Here is a 15,559-nt window from a genome sequence, read left to right on the forward strand (position 1 = left end):
GAAACTCTTTTGCAGTTTTTTCTAAATAGCAAATGATTAAAATTTTTAAACCATCAAAAATCATTACAGGCATGTAATTAAGTTAATCTATTAACTTAAAAAAGTTTGGGAAACTAATTTGAAAAAAAAAAAAAAAAAAAAAAAAATCCACAAGCTATTTGTTACCATAGCAACCACTGATGTTTTCCTCTGTTTTGCGCAAGCGCCTAATCATAGCGTGCATTTAGAAATTTCAAACAAGCAAAAAATTAATTTTTGCGTTTTTTGCATTCATTTACGCCAAGTAAGTTTTATCTTTCTTTTTGGATACTTGAAAACTAAAACTTTGAATGTTTGTTGAATATCACACAAAATTAAAGGCTAATTCGAAGTACTCTTTTTATACAGACTACATTCTTTTATATAAGAAATGTCCAGCCTTTTTCAAGACTTTTAAGAAACTTTGTTTCCTTTCTAACAGTATTTCAAATTCAAGAAATCTGACACATTATCTTACTCAAATAGAAATGAGACGCCAGTATAGTTATTTTTTCATAAAGATATTCAAATTAAATAACAGTTTTAAAAAACTAAAAAAGCACGCTTTCGTAGCAAAATGAACTAAAAAGTGAAAAATAACCTTTGGATGATAGTAGTTGATCAATCACTTAATTTTTATGCAATACAAAAAAGCGTGGGTGGACGGTACGTCTCCTTCGGCTGAAGGATCCAAGGAAGTGACGTCATTTTAGCTCCGCCTTTTTTCCCTCCCATGTTTGCGGCAGAAGTTGTTATCCGTATTTCGCTGTCTTAACAACAGGAATTCCTTATGGTATATCAAACGGAAAAGGGCATGATTATTAAACTATTTTATTATCTCCCCCCCCCCCCAGCCGGATCCGAGAAAATTTATGGGAGCATTAGAAATGACGGGCGTGATTAACATACAAGTGTAAAAAATATATTTTCTGTTCTATATTTTCCAAAAGTATTTTCAGTCGTTATTTGATTGGGATAAAAGAACACACTTTATTTTTAATGATATAAAGTAATATCTTAATTTTTATTTGTAATGTACAAAATATAAATAAATAAAATAACAATAATAAAAATTACCGTTCTTAATTTTTAAATGTTTTCATTAGTTTTTTATTTGGAATTTTTAAAGAACCAATGTTTAATTTTTTTAAGTATTAACTCCTGAAGAATGAGGAAATGTTATTTCGCAATATGGGGGAATGTCGGGCAAAGTAAAATAGTTAACATAACTTATACTTTTTAAAAAATGAACAAGTGTAAAATTTGTTCTGAACATTATGGTTCATAAAGAAAGAATAATATATGACTTGCATTGAAACATTTATTTTTAATAGTAAATTTGTGTATCTCCATAAAAAAGGTGGAAACTTATCACTTCTTTTTCTTTTAATTTTTTTATGGGATCATTTAATTAGTTTCATTTAATCGGACAAAATAGCCATTTCTGGCGAGTAACTTAATTTCTTTGCACTGATGGCATTGCATTTAACTCCAAAATATTTTATTTTCGGGTAGTTTTTATTACCTGGCATTGATTGGCAAAAGGGTGTTCCGAAAATTTCAACACATGCCTACTATATTTTCATTGCAAGTTTGTGTCTAAACAGTAAAACACTGTGCTCTACTTCAAATTCAGAATTTATGCGATTATTAAACAAGGTGACAAGGTAAAATTACATTTTCCTCTGTTCTGAAGAAGAGATTGGCATTGCAGAGCTATCAAGCAGATCACACCATTAAAAACTAACCAGGTTAGGTTTGCCCCATTCATAGCAGAAAAATGATTTTTGTTTATTTCAAAAATTCATTGCATAATGTAAAAAAAAAAAAAAAAAAATCAACTTGCAATTAAAGAGTTTAACTATTGTTTTTTAAAAAATGTGTAAAGCATAGGCTTGTCAAGACTCCCTCCCCTCAATGTGTACAGCATAAAAATAGATGTTACATTTTACTATCTTTAAAACTCGCAACTAAGTATTCAGAAATAAGTGCATAGTAATACATTCTATGAAATACAAAGGGTAAGAAAGCCCAGCACTCTCTTTACATATGGGGCTTTCTTACCCTTTGTATTTCATAGTGTCATATTTTATGAGTCAAGCAGCAGTAAAGGATTGTATGCAGTGGCGTAGCCAGGATTTTATTTTGGAGGGGGTCCAATCAATGGCGTAGCGAGATTTTCATTTCGGGGGGGGGGGGGGGGGGGAAAGGAAATTTGACAAATTAATATGCAGATCTTCTAAAAAATAGAATTTAGAGATGAAAAATTTATTTAATTGTAATTAGTGTCAAGTAATAATTTTGAATGCATTTGAATTTAAAATAAGCAGCAAAATTTAATGCTAGATTCCCCACTTCCCCAGGAAGCCCACGCAGGGGCTATATTCCAAGAAATTTAGAGGAACTAAACAAAGGAGAAGTGACTTTTGTTAGATTCTAAACAGGTATATGTTCTCAGAATTTTTATCTACGAGTACTTCAAAAGACACAAGGGTTCTACGCCTTACAGTCGCGTCACCCCCTCATTTCGTGCCACGCTTCCCAGTTAGTTGTCATAAGATGAAACATATCCAAAATAAGGAGATTCGCATTTGAGAAACAATTTCTCCCAACATTGAACATTATCGTCCATTTTTGACACATTCATTGTGACAACCCTATTTCCCGCTCGCGTTGGGATACTTCTCTGGTGGAAAGCTCGTTACGTCACTTCCTTGGATCCTTCAGCCGAAGGTCATGTATCGTCCACCAAAAGCGTGGGGTGCTGTCTATTTACATTTTTGCTTGAACAACAAATGGAAGAAATTCAAGACAATTGATAAGAATCCCCCCCACGCTTTTTTGTATTACATTAAAATTAAGTGATTGGTCAACTACTATCATCCAAAGGTTATTTTTCACTTTTTAGTTCATTTTGCTACGAAAACGTGCTTTATAGTTTTTTAAAACTGTTTTTTAATTTTTCTGTTTTTTAGTCTTATGTTGGAGAATTATCAGGCGACGAAATTATTGATAAAACGAGTGCGAGGTAATATCTTAAAGTTAAGACAAGGACACCCCGATGGGAAGCTACTGTGAGTCATCGATGTATGTTTGTGGAAATCATATTTATATTACTTTGAAAATTTGAGATGCATTTGAATAAAAGTTTTGTTCAACAATGGTCTGATCAGCAATGAATTTCCAATTGAAGAATCACCTAATTTTTGGCATGAAATTAGTTAAAAACAATTATATTTCATGTTCTAATTACCTTGGAACATTGGAACAAATTTTGTCTGATGCAGAAAAATTAAAGGTTTTTGTAGATATTTTTAAATAATTTTTGTGAGCATTTTTTAATGTATTTTTTAAAATTTTTCCTTTTTCACATTGTTGGATTTATGCCAAAATATTGATTAAAATTGAAGGGAACTAACAATTAAAAGTTAATTAATTAATTTGATTATAGAATATTGCATTGTCATCGGGTCTGAGATCGCGTGCCAAATTTCAAAAGAATCCGATCGCAGGATGTAGGCGAAATTTGAGTTGCAAGATTCCGTTACAAGATACATACATACATACATACAGGTGAAGCTAATAAAAGCGTGTTAATAAAAAGTGTGATACCTCACTTCTTGACAGCTCCTCCTTCTCTTGATTTCATGAAACTCCCCAGCTCTCAAAGTGGGACAGCATCTGATGTACTTTGTAGTTTAAATATTTTGTAGTTTGTCTTTTGTTTAAAATGAATTTAATTTATTTTGTATGAATAATTGTTGATTTTTTAAAAATTTTAAAATAACATCAAATTGATATGTTTTAAAGTATTTTTTTCTCCAATAATCAAGGTGTGTAAGTGCAGGGTTCCCTTATTTTTCATTTACGAGATAGTGAAAAGTGAATTGGGAAATCCAACTACCCATATACAGTGCCTGATTACCGCACCGTCCGACGGGTCCGCGGACCTGGACACCACAAATTTAGAAGCACCAAAATGGCCTAGTCTAAATTCACATACTTCCTTTTTTTTTAAAAAAAAACTTATTTTACTTTTTCTCAACTTTAAGGAAGAAGGGGCTCAAAATTTTTTAAAAATCAACTCAAAACTCATTAAGTTAAAAAAATTTTCGTGTAAAGAAGTCCTTGTTCCTTAGCTCTAGAATTTCAAAAAAAAAAAAAAATACTCGGATGACATAGATGAACATTTTCCAGAAGAATTAACATATTTTCAAATTTTTGCAAACGTAGCCCTTCTCCTGGAGAATGTTTTAAAAGGTCATCTACATCAAGGTCTACAATCTACTACAAAGGATCACTAAACATTACACATACATTTCCGAATGTGGATTCACCCGTGCAGTTTCTTCTTACTTTGCCTATCAGCAGCTGTTCCAGTGAACGTTCCTTTTCAATTTTGAAAAGAATCAAAAATCATTTGAGAAGCTGCATTTCTCAGGATAAGTTACAGGTGTTTTCCTTATTGACCATTGAAAATTCTGTGACATCAAACATAGATTTCGATTATTTGATTGACACATTTGCCTCTGTTAAAGCCAGAAAGAAGCCTTTTTAAAGCTTGCTGTCAGAATTTTAGTAAGATTTTTTTTCTTTTTTTTTTTGCAGTTTTAAATTGTTTTTTTAACTCTTTTTCGCCTTAAGAGGCATTTTTAACTGTGATTAGTTTGGTGACTATCAAGTGTTTAGTATTCAAATCCCAGGTTTCCTTTTTTAAATGTAGTAATGTTCCTTTAAAATGTAGTTTCTAGTATGAAACATTGACTCAGGGCCGGATTAGCAATAGAGCAGAAGTAGCAAATGCTACGGGCCCCGCGCTGCTGGGGGCCCCGCGCCATGACAAAAAAATCCAGAAAAGAAACTACTTTCCGTACTTTAATCCGTTTAAATTTCTCTCTACCATTCTCTTTTTATTTGAGCAATCACGATTGCTAATTGTTCTCATTTGACCGTCTTTGGTGTCCGTGCCCTTTTCAGCATCCATCGTCACCTGCAGGTGCGACTCCGTCCCCTGGTAGTTGCTCCTAGTCGGTGGCATCCTACACACATGCACGCTCATACACCACGCACTCACACACATACACACAGTGCCTTTACACACATACACACACGCCAACGTGCATACACACAGGTCTACGCACACATAAAATCCTACACATACACAACTAATACACACGTCTCCGTTCAAGAGGAGAGGTAGACTTGGAGGGACAGGAGCCGTGACTAGAAACAAGTGAGTAGGGTAGTAACCAATGGGTAGGGTCTTGTCGCAACTTGTGATTGCGAAAAACATAATTTGAATTCAAAATTTCAGAATTCAAATTATTTTTTTAATTTTTTTTTATATTTAGCTTTTCTAAATGCTCAGGTAAATTAAAAATCTTATTTTTTCGATAGATTGCTTTCTAGAAATTTCTCCCAATTGATGTCTTAAAAACGCAATTTTAGTCTTTCTTAGTTTTAATCTTTCTTAGTGGAAGGAGAAAAACTCCGTTGGGTCAGAAAAGTTTCAAAACTGACCTAAAAATTACAATTTTAGACAAAGTTTGGAGAACGGAGAATTGGGTTTTCTCTGGATTTTTTTTTTTTTTTTTCAAAATGAAGTCAATTTTAAGGTATCTTAGGAAATTTAAGGGAGTTAGGGTCCTGAAACTTTCAGCTATTCAAGCCTTAAAAAAAAGTTTTGGTTGTTTCATAGCAATAGAGGAAAGGGGAAAGGGTTCTTTCCTGAAATTGTGCTCAAAACAGAAGTCAATGTCAGGCTATCTTTGGGAAGAAAGGGTTTGAGGAATCGACCCATGGTATAGCTGAAAACAAAATTTCAAGCAATGTGGGAAGATTGGAGAAAGGTATGACGGTCTGAACTCCCTCAGAAACAATTCTGACTTCAAGTTTCAAACCGTAGTTTTAGATTATCACTGGAGACGTTATCGGGGGGGGGGGGGGAGGGGAGGGAGATACGGGTTTGCATCGCAAAATGTTAGAAACTGAAATATTCAAGACGCAGGCTATCTTTAGTTCTAACTTTAAGTAAAGAGTGATGCTTTGGAGCCTTTTCTCCCGAATGTTGAGAACCTAGGGAAGTAGGTGGGTATTCTCCTTTCGATTTTTTTTTTTTTTTTTGAAATTTTAAAAAATTTACGGGCTTTCTCCAGAATTTTTCGGAATTTAGGCTTTAAAAACTCAAATTTAAGCAATTTTTGTTGATAGCAGGAGAAGGAGGATGAAGAAATTCTTAAAGCATAAATCCTAAAACCACATTTTAAGGCTCTCTTTGGTGATGTTAGACAAGAGAGGGAAAAGGGTTACCATCCAGAAATTGTTTAAAAAGTGCTTTCTTCTTAAAGCTTTCGAAATTGGAGCCCTGAAAATGTAATTATTAGTCATCCTAAACTCTTTTTGGTTACTTAACTTTATGTCAATTTATCACCCTCAAAATTTTCCACCCGTAACACAACCCGTAGATCCGACACTGTAAACAACAATGAGCAAAATTAAGAGATCATGATAGAAGAAAAGAAAAAGATTCTGAGACTTCACACTTATGCTGAGCGAAATAAATGATTGTTAAGAGAATATTATTTTTTGATAAACTAAAATAATTAGGTGTAGAAGAAACACTATAAATATCGTTCTTAATTTTTTCCTCCCAGTGGGAGGGAACTAAAAAGCTGCCACCCATGCCCCGAACCTAACCCCTTTCTTTTGCATCACTAAAGGTAGCCGAAAACGTTTTTTATTCAAACTTGAAATTCAGAAATATTCAGGAAGAAAATTGTTTAACATAATCGAAAACCCGCTAAAACTGCTTTCTGGAACTTCAGTTTCGAAAAATTTCCATGGGTGCAATCTCGAGCATGATCCCGTCCTATAACGTCTTCTAATAAAGTGGCCTACAAATGCGTATTTTGGACTATAATTTCGAAAAATTTCAATGGAAGTATACCTCTTCCCCTCTAACATTGTTAACAATAGTCTAAAATGTACTTTTAAGACTTCGAAAATTTTCCGGGTTGCCTCGGAGAGTGCCTGAACCCCATCCCCATACCGAAACGTAACCCGCGATGGCCTATCTATCACGTTTTCACAACTTCACTTTCGAGAAATTTCTAGGGGATGGCTTTCACAAAATCCACCCCAAAATCACCAAAGAACGTAAAAAAACACCATTTCAGAGTATATAATTTCAATATTTTTTGCTTAAAATTGTTTTTTTAGATTAGTAACAGATAATAAATTCAAAAATTTTCCAATGGGGCCTCCTTGAACACCACTCTTTCCTCTCTCTACAACATCATTAAGGATAATCTGAAGTTTTATTTAAGACTTCAATTTAAAAAAACTGCCTGAAGAGTCGCTGTGAACCCAAATTTTTTCCTTTGATCTTACCTAAGATAGGATGCAATCGCGTTCTTTGACTACAGTTTCTCCAAATAATAACATCCAAATCTTTTCTTCCTGATATGATCAGGGGGTCGTTAGAATTGAGTTTTTAGAATTGAAATGTCGGAAATTTTCCGGGGGTAAACCCCCGGACGCCCCTTCCTTTATATCGTCCACAAATTGCGTTTTTGGAATTGAAAGTTAAAAACATGTAGTAACGGGAAGACGAGGGGCAATAGGAGGGGATCATAACCATCGTAACGCCCTAAAACTATATCTACATTTATGTATTCATGCATGTTATAAGTACACCTCCCGTCTCCATGAAGAAGTGCTATATTGTTTACTATATCATTCGAAAACGAGGGTCTCTTGGAAACATTTGCTACGGGCCCCGCGCTGGCTTAATCCGGCCCTGCATTGACTTTAAAATTGTGCGGATTTTCTCATGGGGGAGGGGCACCAAATTCTACTCAGGACCTGGGGGCACCAGTTTGGCTTGATCGGGCCCTGCCCTTTTTTCCCTTATTTGAATTTCATTATCAATAAAAACAAACATAAATGAGGAGATAACATTTCCATGGTGAGACTGATGTCACACCAAACTCAAACCACTGATGATGGCTGCAGCAAAGCAAGCCGAAATGTCTGGAATTTCTACTCCAATTAGACCACGACCAATAAGCCTGGAAATGTTATCTCCTCATATTGACGCCGGCCGTGAAAGCCTTAAACAGTATTTAAAAACAAACATACTTTACTACATAATTAATTTGCTAAAATATTAGTTGAATTTGACTGACAAGTAGGTTGACTGAACGTAGATCTGTATGATGGCTACAGTGAACCCTGTGATGTTATAAAGTTAACTCCATTTGTCAAGTCCATGTAAGAGACTACTCTGTCCTGTGCATGTCATTTCAAAAAAATCTTTGCAAGCATTTTATGTTTTTATCATATTTTTATACTAATTCAAGTATCTTATCTTCGATTTTTTTTAAGCCAGGGATAACACTTGAAACTATAACCCTTACCTAGCTTCATTTAAATTTTTACGTTGTGTTTCAATGAAAAAGCACAGAAATAGGATGAATTTGCCCCTTCCCAGAAGTGACTGACCGAGGCAAAGATGGGCGGTTGCAGGAAGAGATTCATGGGAATTATGACCCCCCTCTCTAAACCATCATTGATGTTTATCTGTCCACATTGTGTTCAAACGCTTTATAAAAAAAAACTAGTGGTATATGCACGGCTTTGCCCATAATAGAAAATTAAAAAGTTATTTGATTCGCCTGTATATTCACAAATAATAGATGGTGAATTTCTCGCCAATTTGCTTTCCCATGTTACAATTCCACGTTATGGTAATTTGCTAATTTACTCGTCCACATTATGATAATTTGTTGGGTAAAATGTTCTTAAAATTGGAATAAAAAAACTACAAAATCAAATTTTCAAAAAAATTGCTTCGAGGTGCACATTTTCATGTTACAAACTAATGTTGTGCAAAATTTCATGAAAATTGTCCGAACGGTCTAGGCACTATGCACGTCACAGCGATCCAGGCAGAGAGACTTTCCGCTTTATTATTAGTAAAGATGTAAACAATTTTCAGTAATCTTTTCAATCCATTAACTATTTTTAAAAGTAAATATTTGAAATGCTTCTTCTTTTCATAGCTTATGAAATTAATTAGCAAGTTTATGCCCTATTAGTTAGTGCCTTATTCCTGGCCGATTCAGTGCCTTTTATTGACACCCAAGCAGTTTCAGAAATTTTTTATGCCATATAACTATAGGTTTGTTCAAAGTGGGGAGGAAGGTCATTCTTCAGCATGCCCTCTCCCATGAAATGTTAGTCAGTATCCTTCCCCTTTTTTAAAGGTACTTGTTCCCCCCCTCTAGATTCAGTATTGCCAAATTCTAAATATCAGACTATAGATTGATAATGCTGTGCAGGAGTTAACTGGATGTATATCTGAATGTCCACTTACTACTTATTTGGACTTCTTAGAACTCTGTCCTGTAAACAGGGGCGGATCTAGAGGGCGGCCATGGGGGCCATGGCCCCTCCCAAAGCCTTGTGATTGTAGGAATTTTTTTTAAAAAAGAGAAAAAAAAATATTATGAGAAGATAACAAAATTTAACACATGTGTTATACTGAAAAAGAAGCATAGGCCTTAATTGGGAGATAAATTATGTCCCTACCCTCAAAACAAAACTTATTTCCAAAATTTTTCTCCATCTTTTACATTATTTCTTGATTCCAACTACAGACACTTGGACGATCTCTAAATGCTGCGGTTCTCAGAGTATACCTATTGTTTACAAGACCAAAGAGAGCCTAAATTTTCGTTTTTATGGCTTTAATTTCGAAACTAGGAGAAGAACCCCTTTTCCCATACCCTTTCACAAATGCCTTGATATGTAGTAAAAAAATTGCATTTTAAGTATTTGGCAAAAATGTCAACGGAAACTAGCTTATCCAGCCCTTATCAGTTAACTTGCTTAAAAGCAACTTAAATGAAATTTTTTGGGAGTTCAATTACAAACGATCTTTGATAGGACCCTTTCCCTCCCTAGTTTATATCGTGATAATAGCTTTAAAAGAAGGTTTTTGGAGGAGCTCACGAATTTTCCATCTCTTTCTAAAATATGTATAAAAATAGTTTAAAATGGAATTTTTAGAGCCTCAAATGCAAAATATTTCCAGAAATGAAGGATTCTAAGCACCTTCACTCTTCCTGAAATGTAAGCAAACATTACCTAAAGGTGCATTTTTATGATGGATAGCTGAAGAGCTAGAAGAGCATCCCTCCTCTTCTAACTTCTCGATGTATAATGACAGAGTATTTTGGTTTCTCAGCTTTATTTTCAAAAAATATTTTGGAGCCAGCACCTAAAAGCCGACCTTTCTCGGTACATCATCAAAAATAGACAAAATGCGTTTTTAGTTTCCTAATTTTCAAAAATTACACGGTAATTTAAATTTTGAAACATTTTCAAGGGAGATTCCGAAATCCACCCCCTCACCTAATGTCCCGATACCCCGAAAATTAAGTTTTTAAAACTTCATTTTAATAAAATTTCTGGGGATTTCGGAGTTTGTTCAAAAATTTCGGATGGCCCCTCCCAAAACAATCGGCTGGATCCGCCACTGCCTGTAAATATCTTCCTTTAGATAAGAAGACATAACCTGAGCATGAACAGCAGATCCCAAATGAAGTACTACCAAACATCAGTGTACTGGAAGAATAACTTGCTTGAAATTGTTCAAAATGTATCTATTAATAAATCCCAAAGCTTTATTTTTTGTCGAATTACTAGCATAATTTTTAGAACGTCTATAGAGGTACGAGAGTAATCCCTTATCCCATACAAATGTCAACAGAAGTATGGGAGGAATCTCCTCACAGAAATAAACAGGGAGAACTGGAATTTTGCTCAAACGCATTTTACAAGAACATTGTTTCGATGAAAAGGACACCTTTTATCTTAAGTTATATTTTTGAATCTTGAAAGAAGATTTTTCTCACAAACCAACAAAACATGCCAAATAGTGTTTCCATACGTGCAAGTGAAAAAAGTAGACTTTTAATACTTTGACCATTAAAACTGATTGTTTTATTGTTTCTCCAAAATGCTCCAATAAAAGCAATAATTTTCTTCTAAATTAAATTAACCATTGCCGTAGAGTACTTCCATACCTGTTTTGAACACTGCTAGCATTAAGGGATACCCGTGCCTGTTGCCTTTACTATCGTTACTTTTAATAGTGTTAAAAGTACTGAAAATCTGTTTAACATTTACGATTTTTTTTTTGTGATGATTTTAAAATAAATAACTTTGTTATTAGTTAGCTTATGAATAACTACTAACAGTGTACTTTACTTGGTTCTTATTTTTTCATCTTTCAGAGCTGTACTTCCATTAGAACATGGCTGCCATGTTGGAAAGATTGCGAACTGTTTCTGCATCTTTTCAAGTGGTGTGTAAATATTTATATATAATGCATTCAATGGAACTCTTTCATGTAAAAATATAATTTAAGCTTTTGAATGTCTGTTATGCAAAATCTTCTCCTTCTGTTCACTATTAGTTTAATGAACATAAAATGAGGCAGATTAACAAGTTTTGTGTTCACATAGAGCAACCAATCAACCACAGTCAACCAGTGACTAAGCAGGAGCGTTCTAATACAGCTACTGGTTAACTTGTTGCTGAAGTTGTTCTAATAGCTTCACCGGTTGACAGCAATTTAAACTGGTTGTTAGAAACATGTGACATTTTTGAGCAATTAAAATAAATTATTTTTCACCTGCGCATTATTCCTCTGCTCAAGTAACTGCGGTTTAACCAAAAGTGTCTCTAGAGTATTGGCTAGTAGTGCAACTGGTAAGTAACAGCTGATGTCATTAGCTGTCATGTGATCAACCAACCTGTTAAATTTGGTTGCTCTATTCAAACATAAAGTAAGTCTCCTTTTTCCTCCAATGGAGATACTGCAAAGTCACAATGTATATTATGAATCTTTAATAAAATCCCATAAAAAATGGCAATGAAATGATGGCTTTGCACTCATTGGTTATAGGGACCAGCTCAAAATGGAAGGGGGCAGGCATTTGAGCATTCAGTTAATTGCCTCTTCCCAGATTTTTGAAACTATGTAAATATGCATTTGTGTATACTAATTAGTGTTTTTTTGTTTTTCCCTACGAAATGTGTTGAGTATATACAGTAAAACCTCTCCTAACGGACACCCCTCAAAGGCGGACACCCCTCTTATGCGAACAATTTTTAATTTCCCCAGCTCCAATGCAAATAACATTATTAAACCCCTGTCCTGGGGACACCTCTCTATTGCGGACAAAAAAATTTGTCCCGTTAGTATCCGCATTAGAGGGATTTTACTGTATATCTTTTGGAGGAGTGGGGTGCACCCACCCTCTTTTTCTTCCAGCTAGATGCACCCATGCAGGGCCATATACAAGTAGGGGAACTTAGGGTTCAACCCCCTTCCCCTTAAAAGTTTGGTTGGACATTTTAATGTTAGTTTATGTTTAAAAATTTCCAAAAAATATTGTTCAAAATTGAAATGTCTTTCATATGTATATTAACTACATAAAATGCTTTCATAATAAATAACCCGACGACTTGACCATTAGCACAAATAGCGCAAAGCTCCGCATGAAAGTTTTAAAACCCTCCCAAAAATTATTTTCTCGTTATACAGCCCTGCACCGACTCATGTGAAATTATCACTGTAGATTAAGCTCCCCAACTTGTATAGCACAGTGCATACAGTGCCAATGAACATCAAGAGCCCTCTTAAAGCAATTCACCCCATTGCATGTAACAGCTGCTTCTGGTAAATTATTTCAGGTGCCTACAACCTGACCTAGAAAAAAATTAATATGTCTGTGAACTCAAATGAGTGCTTAAAAAATTACTGCCAAAAAACATGTTACTACTGAGTGTTAGATCGAGATCAACAGAAAAAATGTAAAGTTGAAAATTAGTCGAGCACTACTATACAACCAGAATGTTTTTTTCAATTATATTTATTGCTTTATAATATTATTAATTGAGGTACCTCAAAATTCAAGATCAACATTTGTTGCTCGTCAAAGAAAAAAAAAAGTAATATTAAAAAAATTTGTTTAGAAAAATATCAAAATTTTCTGAAAATGTTGTTTGTTTATATTATCTTGGTCTACAACCCTATTGAACTAGTAATTTTTCCTGATTTCAAGAATAGCTTTTGATTTGAAAAGCTTCAAACTGGTTTTGCCAGGGCCTGATTGACACACAGTAGGTCCTTGGACCTGGGCGCCTCAATTATAAGGGTACCAAAAAACGGTAAATTTTATCCCTTTTTTTAGAAATTACTACTTTGTAAGTGTGGGAATTTTATCGATTGTAGGACAACAAATTTCACCAGGACTTGGGCATCACTTTGGCTCGATTGAGCCCTGCTTATCCTTTCTTTGAACCCTTTTAAATAAATAAATACCTTTAAGCTAAGGAGACCAAAACTGAACATCATACCCCAAATAAGGTCTTGCCAAACTTCCTGCCATTTATCAGTAAGCAGCACTATTATTCGTGTTACCCATAGAACATTATACATTGAAGTTTTAGATTTTATTTGTCAGTTAGCATTATTTCTTTCTGCTTTTTAAAGTTTGTGTCATAATATGTTTTTCAATTGGTGAGTTACTAAAGATCATTTTTTAAATTTAGGTTACGAATGAGCTTTTGAAAAACAAGGTTATTGAGAATTATGAAAGCCAATTTTCGGAAGTAATGGCTGTTTTGAAAGAGTCAGAAATGTTGCAGCAGCAGTTTATCAATCGTTTTAAAGAAATGTCTGCTGAAATTTATGTTTGTCAGAAGAACGTCGTGGAAGCTGAATTGAAAAAGCAGAATTCTGAGAAAGCTCTTGAAGATTTAAGACAGGTCTGGATCTTCTTCAATGTTTGCTGTTTCTTGAGAAAGCATTTTTAAATATATGTTTTCATTGTCAAAGATTATTATATTTTATATTTTCATTCCATATATTTTGATTTTCATTGCTAAAGATTATTAAATGTTCAATTAATGTTCATGTTCATCTTATACAATGTGCCTAGTTGAAATAGCTAAATTTCTGAACTTGAATGATACATTATCCCTTTAAAAAAACAACAAAATACACATACAAGTATACTCAAATTTGGAGAAAGAAATCAGACAGAAAAGAGTAAAATAAGAAAGAGTTCTCAAAGGAAGGTTCACACCCACTATTTCTTCTCAATCAGCATGTATTATTAAAGCACTTTTTCTATGTGTATACATTCATGAATCTTTTAAATGCAAAAATTAACTAAATTATTGACTGCTTTTCACCTGACTACTTAAATGCTGTATTTTTAATTTATTTTCCTTTCAATTTCATAGTTTTATGATTTTTATGTGTTGTTAAATATCATTTAATCAACCAGATAAATCAAACGAGACACATCATTTAAAGTGACATTATGACATAAATAATCCAAAAAAATTATATTTAGCAGCATTAAAATGTTAAACAATTAACTAAATATGTATATTAATCCATTAAACAACACCAAAAGTTACATGTAAAATTAAAACATGTGGAGCAAGCATGGCGGCAACATGAGCAAAATTATTGTTTTTGCCGTGGTAAAAAGTAAACAAGTCGCCATCCCCCAATGTACTCCTATTCTACACACTACACCGTTACTCTTTACTCGATTTTTTACTTATACAGTAACCCCTTGCTATATCCCACCTTGTTATATTGCACATTTGGATATATAGCACTTTTCGTCTGTCTCCCGAAAAAATAAATAAAATAAAACTTAGCTTAAAGTCTCTTACTTAAGTTGTAAAATCATTGTATTTCCTCGGAATATTTGTTTCTTTTCTTTTCAGCCAATAATGAAACAAGAGCGCATTCCATTTTGAGCTTGCTACATTTTAAGAAATATTAATTTGAATTCTTATTTCACCAGAAAAAAAAAAAAAATTTGAATTTTGACATCTTGAATTCAAATTATGTTTTTCGCAATCACGAGTGTGTGTATGTAGGCATGTGTGTTTGTGTGTGTGGGGGGGGGTGTTTGTGTGTACGGGTTATGTGTATGTGTGTTTGTCTGTGTGCTGGCATAAGTGTGTGGGTAGTTTTGTGTATGAATGTGTGTGTGGGGGGATATGTGTATGTGTGTGTGGGGGGGGTATGAGTATGTGTCTGTAGGCATATGTGTTTGTGTCTGTGTGCAGGTATGAATGTGTGGGTAGTTGTGTGTTTGTGTGTGTATGTGTTTGTGTGTGTAGGTGTATGTGTGTATGTGTTTGTGTATGTGCGCGCGCGTGTGTGTAGTTGTGTATGTATGCGCGTGTGTGTAGGACATGGATGCAAACTGGAGACGGCTTTCGTGTGGAGCCAGCCGTTCCACGGTGATGGTGCGAAGGGTGGCGGTGGGAAAATAAAATGATAGGACATCAAAAACAGTCAAATGAAAGCAATAAGCAATCGTAATTGCTCAAAAAAAAAAAAAAAGATATTTTTATTTTGCTTTCTAGGTATTTGGTAAGACAACTATCTTTTACTACTTTTGCTCAGAAATTCAGCTTAATATAGGAATAGGCTAGA

At 34.2% G+C, this 15,559-nt stretch overlaps 1 long non-coding RNA gene across 1 annotated transcript; it reads left to right on the plus strand.

Moving 5' to 3' along the window:
- The first annotated feature begins 210 nt into the window (after window positions 1-210).
- LOC129216054 (uncharacterized) lies at window positions 211-13,801 on the plus strand. The gene is made up of 3 exons (XR_008580163.1): window positions 211-283; window positions 11,319-11,389; window positions 13,645-13,801. It is a non-coding gene; the product is annotated as an uncharacterized LOC129216054 (long non-coding RNA).
- Window positions 13,802-15,559: the final 1,758 nt, after the last annotated feature.

Source organism: Uloborus diversus, chromosome 2 (genome assembly GCF_026930045.1).
Source record: "Uloborus diversus isolate 005 chromosome 2, Udiv.v.3.1, whole genome shotgun sequence".
In the NCBI taxonomy this organism is placed as follows: domain Eukaryota; kingdom Metazoa; phylum Arthropoda; class Arachnida; order Araneae; family Uloboridae; genus Uloborus; species Uloborus diversus.